This window comes from Pinus tabuliformis, chromosome 8 (genome assembly GCF_031772625.1).
Source record: "Pinus tabuliformis cultivar Carrire ecotype Pingquan chromosome 8, CPIR1, whole genome shotgun sequence".
In the NCBI taxonomy this organism is placed as follows: domain Eukaryota; kingdom Viridiplantae; phylum Streptophyta; class Pinopsida; order Pinales; family Pinaceae; genus Pinus; species Pinus tabuliformis.
The window spans coordinates 1160457414-1160473100 of record NC_142294.1 but is presented as its reverse complement, the minus strand read 5'-3'; the positions used below and the strand labels follow the sequence as shown (position 1 = coordinate 1160473100).

Here is a 15687-nt window from a genome sequence, read left to right as displayed (position 1 = left end):
AAATAAATTTACTATACAAAACCATATATATGATGCATTAAAATAATTAATATAAAACATGACTACATATAATAATCATTTAATCAATGCAAATACAAATATGAGATAGCCATTATACACTTTAACAATAATTATGGTAAATAATATATACTAGCCTAGATCCATCTTAATTTTGGATATACCAACACCCTAAAGGGATCAAATCTCTTTTATAAATTAGTAATGTGTATAGATATTTTATATATATTTTTATAAATTAGTAGTTAAATAATTTACTTAATTTTTTTCTCACAAACTAGCAAGTTCAACTATACTTTTAAAATATATTATTTTTATTATTATAAAGATTAGTTTTCTATTATAATGGATTAAAGATAAATTTTTGAAAGTTTTCTCTTTAGATTTTGTCTTCAAACACATGTTGTAGTATTTATGGTTTTGCAAGTGGCAATAGTTCAGGACAACCCTCTATTTTTGGCTCTATATCCAATGGAGATGAACTCAATCTCCACCATCTTGTTACCCAACCATGAAAACAATAACCTAATAACTGTGTGGAAAATGATACAATAGATCCCAAATTTGAGGTCCACTCATGTCACATCCAAGAATATATACAATGTATGTGGGACCATGTACTCATCCGGAAAATGTGAAGGCTAAATCAAACTTGAATTCAGTGCCAAGTGTTTCTTCACTATTGTATTTGCTAGCCTAGAGGATCAAACATGGGTATTCAAGAATGGCTTCTGTGGGAAATGAAAGCTTTGTTGATCACTATAAGTATTAAGGAATAGCCAATGTGAGCAGCTAAAGCCTATGAGCAACTACCTATGAACCATAGTATTCGAGAATGTTAATGATGAATGCTTGGTTTTATGTTTCATATTTTTCTTGTTTTTTCTCTCTCCTCATTTCTTGAATGTGAAACAAATGCTTGGTTGTATGTTTCATATTTGTCTTGTTTTTCTCTCCTCATTTCTTGAATGTGAAATCTCCAAACTCTGTTTCTCATCTCGTTGTCGTTTCTCATTTCATTTCCCCTTTCTGGTTTCTAGTAACATAGATTTCAAGCCCTTCCTTCTAGCTTTGGTTGAATTTCTACATTGCTCTCAACTCCAAAAGAAGGTGATAGAAGGGATGGGTAGAAAGCTTGGTACCTGAGATAGAGTTAAAGAGGAAGAAACATTGAGTCAGACACTGCAAGATTCCTCTCGTGGGGTAAAAGGATCACAACAAGGCCACAGTAAGCCCCTGAGAGAGAACGAAGATGCTACCGCATGCAGTGGTAACAATCAGAGTATGGTGCAGCGCCGTATATTAAGGTCCACCAATGACATCATATTAGAAAAAATCTAAGCATGAAAATAGATTGAAACAAAAACAAAAGGGAAACCCTCACTAACTTGTCAGGCCCTTGCTCAATAATCGGGCAACATTTGGGTATGAAAAATCAGGGATCCCTTCTTCAAAGTCCCTGTTTGCTTTTATAGATCTCTTCATATTGATGGATGGCTTCGACCCTCCTCGAATGGCCATTGGATGAGTGCTGGGCAGTTACATTTGTTAAACTTCCTGGAAACTGTTTGAATTTTTTTTTAATTTAAAACTTTTATACAGAACTTTGACTTTCACATTTTGTAATTTGGTGCATATGTTTTCTGCTCATGCCACATTTGTTTAAATAAACTACATATTTATTTTCTTTTGATTACATTTCTCAACTATGGCCGTGGATTTATCCTGGACAAGTAATGAAAATAAGATATGTTCCAAGGAATTGAACATATGTTTTTTCATCACTTGTATCGATACACTTTTACAGCACGGGCACAGAAACCCGAACCCATCGCTTGATCACATTATGACCAATAGAGACTTTCTTAGCTGTTGAGCACAACACATAGCCCATATCATTCGAATATATACAGGTGTTATTCTTTCACCTTGAGATGGATATATATTTGTTTTATTGCAGTAAGGAAACAACTGCTACATTACGATACATCAACTATAGTCAAAGGCAAAAACTATTTTTCCTGTACAACCACATTGAGAGTAATAAGTATCTTCCCATGTGTCATCATAGCAACAGATTCCATTTTGCTAATTCATTGTGTTTCTCATTCTAGTGGCCACCATTATTGTGCAAGTTTCTCCTGTCACTTTTTGCCTCCATGAAAGTTGATAAGAAAATGCTAAGACAATGCTAAATGTCAAATTTTAGCAGACATTATGAAAACCCTTTTGATCCATTTTCTAACATGGTCCACAATCTTCTTTGATAATACTACGATGTATCTCTTCCAAAACTTGATTGTCTTTCATAGTTGGACAACTAATTTGATAAATGATCTCTTTAAATCTATCTTGGACTTGAACGTTATTGGATGTTCTTGAAGATGGGACAAGTGTTCACCCAAAACGTCCAAACATATCAATAACAACACATAGTGTAACAAAAATATTCATCCTCATCCAATTATTAAATACGGAAATATTCCTCTAAAAGCCTGGATTTCCCATACACTGGGGCTATTACTTATATAACCCCTGGTTTTAGTTTCTCTTGCATGTTTGGCGATTTAGTTGGAATATGTCAAAATATAGAGTTCCGTGATGTCTTCACTCCAACTTATTGGATGCCATCTCAAAGAAAGGCTCAAAGGATATTCCAAATATTATCTTTAGAGTTGGCCATTTCGACCCAAAAGGCCCAGTATCCATGCCATCAGTCACACTCTTCTATGCATGTGTACATTACCAAGCAATTTATCATCAATAAACATTGTTGCAAGACAATAATTGTTCAAATTTTTTTTTGAGACGTTCTGGATATCTAAAGAGATTTCCTTATAAAGCTCAAGTTCAGCAAAGCATCCAACATATGGATCATGAAATAGTGGATCCTCATACTAATATATTCACCATGGCACTGAGACAAAGATATACAAATTGTAAACTCCCTCATGTAGATGAGAAAGTGGTGTTGGAAGCTCTCCACGTTAGAATTGTCATTCTTACCATATTCAAATGGTGTCCTTCCTCAATGTAAACAATTCTTCAATAATATGGCCACTCTCCCATATGTGTCACTTCTCCCAATCCTCACGCTTAATTGGCACATTGCATCTACGCATTTCCTTCGACAATGCGTATGTCTTGGGACTTTATATCCACTGTAGTGGGCCTTCATCCCTCTTCTATTACAAAGCAGGCTTCTTAGGGTAGGGGAAATCACAAATCCCTACCCTCCCTCATTTCAATGTGACACAAAAATATTTTCTTGCTCTCTTTCCATTTCATGACAGTTCTTCAATCAAAAATCTCAATTTCAAGCCCTTCCTTCCAGCTTTGGTTGAATATTTTCAGTTCTATCAACTCCAAAAGCAGGTGATAGAAAGGATGGGTAGAAGTCTTAGTACCCAAGCTAGAGTTAAAGAGGAAGAAACATTGATTCATACATTGGAAGATTCCTCTCGTGGGGTAAAAGGATCACAACAAGGCCACAATAAGCCCCCGAGAGAGAAAGAAGATGCTATTGCATGCAGTGGTAACAATCAGAGTATGGTGCAATATTGTATATTAAGGTACCATTATCATCCCCTCAAGACTTCGATTGTTGAGGAGAGAGAAAATATTTTAAAAGAAGAATCTGGAAAATTTGAGGCTATAGTTAGCAAAGTGGAAAGCTTGCACAATTTCGTTTAGAGACCTCATGAGCAAGTTACAGATGCTGATACACTCTTTGATCTCACATCCACACTCCTCGCTATTGTTAACAGATCACAAAACAATGATGGTGATACTCCAGTTGATTTTATTAGTAGTGATATTCTAAGAAATTATAGTGGCCAGGCATATGGAAATAGGTCTTTGGAGGGAAATGACGATCAAACCTAAATATCATGGAGAAAAATTGGGCTTTTAGCTGCTTCTATTTTCCAGCATGTGGTAGGAATTTGCACTATGCTTGGACCAATGGATAATGAACCCAAGTAAAGGAAAGCTATAGTATAGAGAAAACATACTAAGCCGACAGAAAGCACTCGACCTGAAGCAGTGAAAGAGTCCCCGAAAGATGAAAAATCAGAAACAGACAAGAATATGGCAAGCATATTTAACATTTTGCGAAAATAGAAGCAAGCTAGATTAGAGAATTTGGTTCTAAATAGAATATCATTTTCCTAGACAATAGAAAACATCTTTGCATTATCATTTCTAGTAAAGGATGGTAGAGTTGAAATAAATGTCGATGAAAATGGAAAACATTTTGTTGTCCCCAAAAATGCTCCCAGAGCTACAGAAATGGCATCTGGAGAAGCTTCTTACAGCCAATTTGTTTTTCGGTTTGATTTTAAATACTGGAAGTTGATGATGGAAGTTGTTGAAAGTGGTGAGGAGTTGATGCCTCACAGAACCAATCCACTTATGATTCCTTGTTCTGAGAAGGCTACAGAGACTCCTATTAGAGCGATTGCAAGAAACAGGGGAAGAGTGGTACCTTCAACTCTTGAGGTGGAGGAGGATGAATGTGGAAGTGATGATGGTGGTGGAGGTCTTCAAAGACTAGCACCGAAGAAGCGAAATAAGTGTCTCCTATGCCTTTTGCTGCTGTTTTGGGTGCCTTTTGTTGGAAACTATCTCTGTTTCTATCAGTGCACTGTAATTCATACAAGAAGCTCATCTTTAATTTAAACAATCTGGTATATAAATAATTCTATCATGTTCTCATAATTAGTTATAATTAAGTTTACTAGCAGTGAAAACCCCGGTCATGTAGTACACCCCTTTAGGCATGGTTCCAAGGCCTAGGTAGAAGACTGGCATCACGTAAAAGGAAATTGTTAATGTAAGATGTCAAGTTTGATCTGTTAAACCATGATTAGTCTCCTTGTGACAGTATGTTGTAATTTTATGTTTGAAAAGTATTTTGAGATACCACACAAGAACAAAGTTTCTGATTATGTAGTTGGTTTAATTTGAGAATACATAGAGATGAGAGTAGGGTAAGGCCAAGCGAAAATAGATGTAAATACAAAGGTTCAAAAAACTAGCTAGCAACCCTTACCATACCCAAACCCTTTTACTGGCACTACAGGGATAGAGAGATCCACCCAGAGGCGTGTGGAGAATAAGTAGGGATATGCATGCTCTGGATTGACTAATTGCTTGAGCCTAGCTCAAGCAGGCGCAACTAGTAGATGGCAAGAGATTGGGAATATATATCTATTAAGTATGTGTATATGAAATTCATTATGTCCCCTTTTGATTTTCAAGGTGGGAGGAATGCAATGGAGAAAGGGAGATCGTATTTGTCCTCTATATCCCACCTATCAGGACACTAGGATAAGTCCCAATAATAAGAGTTGGGTTCACTCATAAGTATATGATTGTAAAAGGCCATCATGAACTTTATTAAGCTAAGTCATCCTTTAGTTGAAGCTTCAAGCAAGATAATCAGCCTCTTTTCAACGCTTCAATCTTCCTGGATTAGCTAAAGAACAACCATATTTAACCCACGTTGAATTCCTCTTCTTGCTGTGATCTTAAACTTCAAACTTCAGCCGTTCTCCCTACAAGAGCACCCAAGAAAAACACTCAAAACAACCTCCCTTTCACACGTTGTACCTACAGCAAAACATAAGACTTCCACGTTGCTTCTAGGGCTTCTTTCTTGTTGTCTTATGGATCCTTCTTACAGTGGCTAGGGCCTCCCTTTGACTGCGTCTAGGGCATATTTGAGTGCTGCTTTAGACCTTCCTTGACTACGGTTATATGCTTCTTCTTGATGGTTGATAAGGGCCTCCCTCTTGCTATGAATTAAGGCCTCCTCTGCCATGGATAAGAGCCTTCATTTTGCTGTGTATCTGGCCTCTCTTGACTGCGTCTTTATGCCTCTCTTGAATGCATCTTACGCCTCTCTCTTGTTGTGGCTAAACCTCCTTTTGACTACAGTTAGGGCTGCCTTGTACTACAGCTAGGGCTTCCTTTTCCACTGTGGCTAGAGCTCCTTCAAGACTGCGTCTAGGTCTCCCTTCATGACTGCAACTAGGGCTTCTTTGTGACCACAACTAGGGCTCGCATTGCCCGGGGACTCCTGCACTGTAGCACTCTCTGCTGCTTCATCCGCATCCGTCTCTACCCACATCCGCTAGTCCTGCTACTCTCTCTTCAGGGCTCCCGTAGCAAGGTATAATCCAAGAGGTTGGGTACCTCAAGTATTTGCCCCTCATCACTTGTAGTCCTCCTGACTACAACTCGATGTCTCCCCACCTCTTCTCTAGATGTACATGAGCACTCCCTGTAGTCCCTAGCATGCCCTGGGACACTACAACATGAGCACTAGTGCATTAACTATGCTAAAAGGTCACTTTCTTGTTAATTTGACCATGAATATCTCTTCTACAAAGCAATATTTCTTAGCTTTGTTTACGTTAGTGGTTTGATAAGAACATTTCTACAGTCTCTTCACTAAATTTCTTAAAGTTTTTCCTTTTATGATTTTTGACAAAAAATGGCTAACATTTTACCCTAGCTAAGTAAGGATTATTTAAATAACATTCTAGCTTGGTTCCTTTTTGTTCCATCTAAGCTTGGAAGAGTGTCATGAATTTACATTGAACAATGTAAGAATCTAGTCTTCTCCAGAAACAATCAAGCCAACTCTTTCATTTTGCAAATTACCTACCAATTTTGGACATATTCTTTGAAATTTCTATGCTAAAGGTGTTTGATTTAGGTAAGTGATACAGAATGCACACCTACAGTTCTATTGTTCACCTATTAGACCAGTGAAAATTATAGGCAAAATTGGAAGGGTTGGACATGAATGTTCCAACCATACTCTTATTGGCATGCAATACATATATTCATAACACATACCTACAATACTATTGTTCACCTATTCTGCTAGTGCATATTGTAGGCAAACTGTTAATGTTGGACTTTGTTGTCTCAAGTTCACACACCAACGCTAAAGATGCAACGTATTGTGTGCATCCTTAGATATTTTTGACATTGCAAGCTAACTGTTTAAATAAATGCATGTATAAAACTTCTATATTATCAAAATAACCATCAATATTTATTTCTAGCATTTTGGGCTGAATTCACAATAGTATGCTAAAAAGTGTCATTTCAATGTTTGGAAATTAGGATATATAAATGTGAGATATATCCTCTACATCTTTGGGTTATCTCCTTTTCAAATCTGAGTTTTTTTAGGCTACATGTTAATTCTTTGAACTTTGAACTTTGAATAAATTCTTGAATGGACTTCGTAAATACTCGAATGAATGGACTTCATAAGGTAGTGGTACCATAAATTGTGTTATTTCAAAGATTTGACTTCCATATTTTCACAAAATACAATGTCCTCAATAAATACTTATATGTATAGATACTTATGTTTAGGATTATATATGTGTTGGAGCGGTTCCTTTATGTTTTACTATAATCCTGATGCTGACAAGCTTTGGCTGAATTTTTTCATCAATTGTTCATAGAATATGCAAAAGCTTTCATTGTCAAAATGTGGCAAAAATTACATTTCTCCTTATTTATTTTTTTTATTGTTCATGACAAGATTATCATGTTGCAGGAATGAGGTATCCTACAGTCTGTTTCAATTTGTGGATATATTTTTTCCTCCCAATTTTTTACAAGGATGTATATTTGATTTTCATGTTGATGGTTTTTGCATGTATCTTATCTAGCCCCAAATGCTAGTAATGGAGTGGATCTTGAGAAGTAGTCGTGGAAACAAACTATCAGAGGTTAATGTTACAATACCACTTCCACCTGGTATCAAAAAAAGTTTAATGGTAAGTGACATAAAGAAGAGTTATTTAACGACATGGTTGAAAGGGAAACCTCATGTCTTAGTTCTAAGTCATTTATTTGCGTTTCTTAGTTCTAAGTCATCTATTTTTTAGCTTTACCAGATCAATTATTTCACTAATCCAATATGCATGGATTGTATTTCTCACTCGATGTTAGTTACTTGACATGGTTGATATAACATTCAATTCTAGGCCACTTTTATTTTAAGTCAGAGATTTTATTGATTAAAAGGATGTTCATATTTTGATTGGTTTACTTGGAGCTTGATTTAAAAAAAAAAAATTCTAAATTCCATGTGGATGTTATTTTTTCAGGGTGAGATCTTTGCACCAGTGAGGTCAGATGAGTCCTAAAACATAGGTATACAACAAGAACATCTTTGGCCTTTTTTGTGTATCTGTTATGCTTTATATCATTGATGGATGGTTATTGATTATGTAAAATAGAGGATGGGAAGGTCCTGCCAATTCTCTTGACAAAACAAAATAAAATGGAGTGGTAGAATTGTGTTTTAAAGGGTGAGCCAGAGATCAATACTTGAAAGGTAGAACTTGAGAATGGCAAGCTCTTTGATTTGGATCTAGAGACACAACAGACCATGGAAAAAAATGATGGTATTGACGAGTCTTCCCAGAAAATAAGCTCTAATTATTAAACCACTCTCCAAATTTCAGTTATTTGCAATGGAAATAGTGACTCTAGATTTATTTGTATGAATAATGACTTTGGCCATTGTCTTATTCATTTCCTATGAATGATTTTGATTTTCAAACTCCAGCTAGTTTGTTGTTAAATTAAGTAAAGCTTTGATGACAAAATTATAGTTTTCAAATCTCTTTTCTAAATCTATTTTCTTGAGCAAATTTGTCTTTTTACTTTAGGTACTGTAGATTTCTACTATGTGACATATGCTATGATACAATTGCCTAGATAAATAGATAGAAGTGTTGTACAACATAGCCTTTTTTAAATCTAAAGAAAAGTATTTCCAAATACAAAGTTTATTAATTAAGATAATCTTTTATACTCCTTTGCTAAGTTGTGATTATATTTCGGTAGGGGATTTTATGTACGCTGATGTTGTGTTGTCTCTTTGGTTTTTGTTAAGTAACAATGGTTAATAAGGAATGTGTTCTTGAGCAGTAGGCACACATCTTATTCTACTATCAACGAGGAACTCCATGGTTTTCAGGCATGGCAACAAAAACGCAAATGTTAGTGGGATATCCAAAGTCTATGTTGGATGAATTTAATACTAGTGATGATTTTTATTCCTTGTCAGATAAAGAATGTCATGAGTCAAATTCAAATAAACAGAAGCATCTCAAGAATGAAGGTGAATATTTTGCTTTCTGTCCAAGTCAATTTCTTTTATTTGTTGGTTACTATCATGTTTTGAGTGTGGACTTGTGAAATTCCAAATTTCATGTTGGTTTACGTAAAGGGTGTATATATAAATATACCTATATATATATATATATATATATATAATTTGTTTTTATCATATGCCATTCATGGTTTCCAGAGATCTGTGTTACATTTGCACAGAAATTTAGATATCATTCAGATATCTAAACACCAAACAACAAGAACATTGAGATTTTTCTTTCACTCAACCTATAACATATTGCATATGTCTTCATCAATGTTCTTCTTCCATATGTTATCAATTTATGACATTTCCTTTGCAATATTTGGTGCATTTTCTAGTTATAGGTCATTTATAGATTATAAATGTCTTCAGACTTTCACTTCTAATTGATTATTCAACTAAACATATTGATTCTCTTATACATAATTATTTTTCCCTCCAACCACTTTTCATAACTTCCATAACCATTAGGTAGGGACCTACAACTTCGATGTTGATTTTCTTGTTTAGTAAAATATTGTCGAGACTTTAGTTTATTGAAAGTTGTAGAATTTACAATTTATGAAGTTTCAAGGTCTAATTTTAAAAGTCTAATTATTTAAAGGGTGCTAGCTCAATGGAAGAGCACCTGCTTTAAAAGCATGAGGTTGGTGGTTCGATTCCATCGTGCCTTGACATGATCCATATGGAATGAGCTTTTGACCATCACCAATGAGCTTTGGTGACATTTTTCAACCATCACCAAAATACGAAATGGTGACAGTCAACGAACACCACCATATATATGCATCAATAGTGATGAACCTTAACGGTTTGTAACCATAAATCGTTGTTGTTGATATGAAATGGTGACGGTCGATGTCCGTCATTATAGCCATTATTCATGACAGACCTTGAATGTCACCACAACAACTATACTTATGGCAATGCGGCTTTTGGTGAGGGTCAATGAACGTTACCATATATATGCACCAATAATGACGGCCATGAAAGATCCATCACAATAAGTCGTTGTTGTTCATATGAAATGGTGACGGTCACTATCCGTCATTATAATCAATATTAGTGACGGACCTTTAATGTCACCATAACACCTATACTTTTGGTGATGCCACCTTTGGTGACGTTCATTTTTTTGTGACAGAGGCTATGGTCCGTCACCATTGCTCATATGAAATGGTGACAATCGATGTCTGTCATTATAAATCATTATTGGTGACAGACTTTGAATGTCACTACAACACCTATACTTTTGGTGATGCCACCTTTAGTGACGTTCAATTTTTGGTGACGGAAGCTATGGTCTGTCACCATTGCTCATATGAAATGGTGACGGTCACTATCCGTCATTATAAATCATTATTGGTCATGGACTTTAAATGTCACTACAACACCTATACTTTTGGCGATGCCACTTTTGGTGATGTTCAATTTTTGGTGACGAAGGCTCTTTTGACCGTCACCAATGAGCTTATGGTGACATTTTTCGCCTCTCACCAATGTCCCTTTTTCTTGTAGTGTGAAGAAAATAATGAAAATGACGATGATGACATGAATGGTGATTATGATGATAAATACAATGGTGGTTACAATGACAATGAAAATGATGATGATGATGATGACGATAATGATTATGATGATGACAAGCTAATGACCATGGAAAATCTTCCCCAATTTTTAAATGTTGTCATTTTCATAATCATAATCATTATCATCAAAGTCACCATCATATGATCGTCATTGTCATCTAGGTCATTATCTACAACAATAATAGCATGAATGATGATGACAATGCCAATGATGATGATGTCCATGACGATGATGACAAAAATTATGATAGAAATTACATTAATGATGGTGATGGGGATGATGAAAATGATGATGATGATGATATTGGTGGTGATGATCATCATCATCATCTATAGAGTTGTTATTTCTCATGCATATATCACATGTGTCCTAAACAACCATTTTCTAACACTCATCACATTTTTTGGGTTGATGATATTTCTTACGACACTGATAATTATGAACAATTGATGACAATGTCGATAATCATGACAATGAAAATGATGAAGATGATGGTGATGACATGAATGGTGATTATGATGATAATTCTAATGATGACAATAATGATAATAATGATGGCGCTATTGATGATGATAATGAAGACGATGACAATGATTATGATGGTGTCAATGACCTTACAGTCTTATGGATTCATGAACTTACTAGTTTCAAGACCATCTTATGCATACGTATTACACACAATTTTCATGTACCTCCATTTACGTACAAAAAAAATCTTTTGTAATACAATAGACAAAAATAAATCTCCATATGGGGAATACATGGCTTATTTCTTGTATTTTCCTACTCCCCTACACATTTCATGGTCCTCAACATCTATTTCTAACAAGTTTTCCTTTTTCTTCATGTTATAACCTATACATCTCTTGTTCCAAGAAAGGTGATTCTCCATTTGACTTTTTGATGTTTAACCAAAACATGCCTTAGTTTATTTATGTTAGGCATATATGGTTTGATAACTTACTCATACTATATGACTCCTTTTGATCTCATATAATTGTTGGACATATATCATATGATATAACACATAGAATTATAACACCCTTACCACATTCTATACAAGATTAATATGGCACATTACCCTTTTACCTTGGGTCATGGTTTTCATGAAACAAATGCCCACATAGATTAGGGGTTCAATTTACATTATGATGTGTTTCTATGTTTTGATTTTAGTTCTTAATATATTTTTGACACCTAATGCTTTGGGATTGGGAAAATATGGTGTAAATATGTAAATACAAAATAAGAAAATGAAGAGACCTTGGAATGTGAACCCCAAGGGTCTCTCTCCTTTATGTACATATCAATGTATTTCTTAATAAAAAATTTCAATATTCTAGAGTTACCATATACCTTACTTGACATGGTATCAGAGTGCAGGTCTATAGGTCCCAAATTTAGCATCATTTTTCCTCTGTAACTCCTTTTCCATTAGCCTAACATGTCCCTCTGCCATTCCTTGCCCTGGTAGAACCGTTTGCGTTGTGGAAAATTGGAATTCATCCACATTGACCTTAACGAATTATCCTTTTGTTTCCTGACTATAATGTTTTTGCAGTCATTTTACATACTATACGCACAGGTCGAGACCCTCCTTCAGTTGATACACATTTTTCATGTTGTAACAAGGTTGCAAAAAACATTTCATCTCTTAGTTCCAGCTTGAAAGACCATGTTGGTACTATAACTAAACCTACGTTTACTTGTGTTTTTACATCCTTGCATTTAACTGTGATTATTGGTTAGTGTTGGCATTGGTGTTGTGAAGTTTGTTGAGTGTAATGTGAATGTTGCAAATAGCATAAGGCAATCTCTAGCGATGACTTGAAGAATCCCTCGATATCACAACTTCCTTTACCGTGAATTGTTGTGTGGGTATCACCAATAATATCTGCTTCATTTCGTTGAATTATAATTAAGAGTTGATTAATTCATATATGTAGTGATGGTCATTCCATAGTTTCAAAAAATAACCAAACGTTGAAAACATATGTAATATGTATATATTTTCATATTTGTGAATGGAATAACACATTGTTTTATATTCTAATGACGTGATCAGTAATGAAGAAGGAGGATCCTCATCAAAGAATTGAATCTTCATCTTTAGATGCTCGCAAGAGACAAAAAAATAATCCCAATGGTCATAGATATTTCGAGGATATATATGTTTTTTTATGGTAATTGTAATTTTGGTGTTGGTCCATTTAGTGTATTGAGTTGTTTTATTTTATGTGAAAGTTGGTTTACATCAAAGTGGCTATTTGAGATCGAGAGGCTGCATCATTTTTTTGGGTTATTTTGATTAAAGAGAATTGGAGCCAAGTTGTATGGTGAGTCTCTATTGTTTGTAGAGATATATTAGATTTTTTATCAAAGACTATTGTTGCAAGTATTTTGACTATTCAGGGTCCAACTCATAATTTTGGAGAGATGCTTTCACTCATCTCCATTGTTGAATTATTTCTCACTGGAAAAGAGAACTACTACGAATGGTCCAAAAAGATAAAGCATACCATCATTTTCAATGAATTATGGGAAGGATTATGTGAAGGAGAAGATGACAATCCGCCTGCAAAACCCACATTAGACAAAGAGCTCACCATATGGGAGAACAAGAATAACAATGCCTATGCCTTTATTTTTGCATCAATAAATGAAGAGGTGAGTCATCACATTGCACCAATTACGTCCAATTCTTTTAATGCTTTAAATAAGTTGAAAGACTTATATGACTCACACTCCGAGCTTGAGGTAGTCTAACTAATGATCAAACTTTCAATCTATAATTAAAAGATGATGATCCCCTTTCCCTAACCTCTGAAATCAAAGCTATTATGCATGATGTAGAAGCCACTAGAGTTAAAATGGATGTTCCTCTCACAACGTTTTTGAAGGAAATATATCCCACATATTCTCACTATCTTAAATCATTAGAAGTTAGTGGCAAACTTAAAGAGACTAGTTTTTAACACTCTTGTGGAGAAGTTTGTAGAAATAGAGAAATATTTTGAGAAGAGGGAGATCATTTCTCAGTCTTCTGAAGAAGTTGTGTACCTTGCACAGAAAGAGAAAAATCAAACACACTATTCCTCTAGAGGAAGAGTTGGCAAAAGAGGACATGGAAATAAGAATAATAGAGGGAAGGGGGACAAACATTACCAAGGAGGAGAGAAACGGTATTGTTACTGGTTTGCCAGACATTCCTAGGAAACTAAAGAAATGTGATGCTTATATCTTAGGAAAACTTAACAAACAACCATTTCATGATTATGTTTCTAGAGCACATAGAAATATTGAACTGATTCATTCTGACTTGTGTGGTCCTAGGCCTGCTCCTTCTACAAATGGAAATAAATATATGATGACTTTTATTGATGACTACACCAGAATGTGTTAGGTATATCTATTGAAGAATAAATCTAAATCTTTTGAAACTTTAAAAAACTTTCATGCATGGATTGAAAATGATACATAATATCATATTTCCTCTATTTGTATTGATAGTGGAAAAGAATATACTTCAAATGAATTTGAAAACTGTCTTCACTAGAATGGGATTCAACATCAAATCACTATGCCTTATAATCCTCAAGAGAATGGTGTAGTTGAAAGAATGAACATGACAATCTTAAATATGGTTTGTTCAATGATGTTTTTCAAAAATGTGAAGATTATGTTCCGAGTCGATGCAGTTATATGTGCAGTGCCCATCTCATGCTCTCAAAAATAAGACTCATGAAATGTGGTATGGCCAAATTCCTTCAATGAGGCATCTCAAGATCTTTGGTTCCACCTTCTATACCTTGATTCATAAGGAAAGGAGAAACAAACTTGGTGCAAGGAGTCAAAATTTTATCTTCTCGGGGTACTCAAATAACTCCAAAGAATATTGTCTCCATAACAAAGTAAATAATAATTTTATACTAAATTTCCTATTCTCTTAATCCCCAATCCATAATCCCTTAAACTCTACACTCATAACACACAACTAGTCAAACCCTTTACCTATTAAACCTTAAGCCACTAACTCCTAACCTAGAATCCATGAACCACCTAAGCCTTTACCCCTTATCCTCTTAACCCGTGACCCTTAAACCTTGACCCCTAACACCTAAATCCCCTAACCCGTAATCCCTTAACCCCTAAATCCCTTAGCCCCCAAGCCCTTGGTCCTTAACCCTTAACTCCAATATATCTTAAACCAAATTCTTATTTTATTTTTTTAGTACTATTATATGTTATTGTATCCTACCCCATTTTATGGTTAACATTGTAACCAAAATATGCATTGTGCTATGGAATTCATACTAACATGTAATATTGAAATTTTTTTCAAGAATTCTATAGGTAATAACCTTGGAGATGATGATCCAGACTATGTTAAACATACATTATTTATAGGAGACAATGATGATGAGGATGGTGATGATGATGGTTATAGCACTAGTGATGGTGATGTGGATGAAACTTATCATGATGGTCAGGATGATGATCGCGTTAACGATCACGAGGATGATCTTGGTGGTGCTAACTAGTGATATCTTGGTGATCTTGGAAATTCATATTTTTAGAATGATGCTATGAAGTTACCTTAGAATAACTTAGAATGACGGTATCTATGAAACATATTTGGTTATCATACATTGAATTTTAGTTGATTTGATTAAATATGATGATGATGATATTATCATTATTATCTTGTTACTTTATGTATATATTGAAAATTATCAACATTATTTTGATGGAAAATTATTATGTATGATAATATTACTATCTTTGTATGGATGTTGTGAATTTACCTTAAAATAATGATATTCATGAAATATTTTGCTCTGGTAGTCACACATTTGAATTTTAGTTGATTTGATTAAAGT

At 34.7% G+C, this 15687-nt stretch overlaps 1 non-coding gene and 1 pseudogene across 1 annotated transcript; both read left to right on the top strand.

The window, feature by feature from the left end:
- Window positions 1-728: 728 nt before the first annotated feature.
- On the top strand, window positions 729-15348 carry LOC149239461 (non-structural maintenance of chromosomes element 4 homolog A-like; annotated as a pseudogene).
- On the top strand, window positions 9820-9891 carry TRNAL-UAA (transfer RNA leucine (anticodon UAA)). The gene has a single exon. It is a non-coding gene; the product is annotated as a tRNA-Leu (tRNA).
- Window positions 15349-15687: the final 339 nt, after the last annotated feature.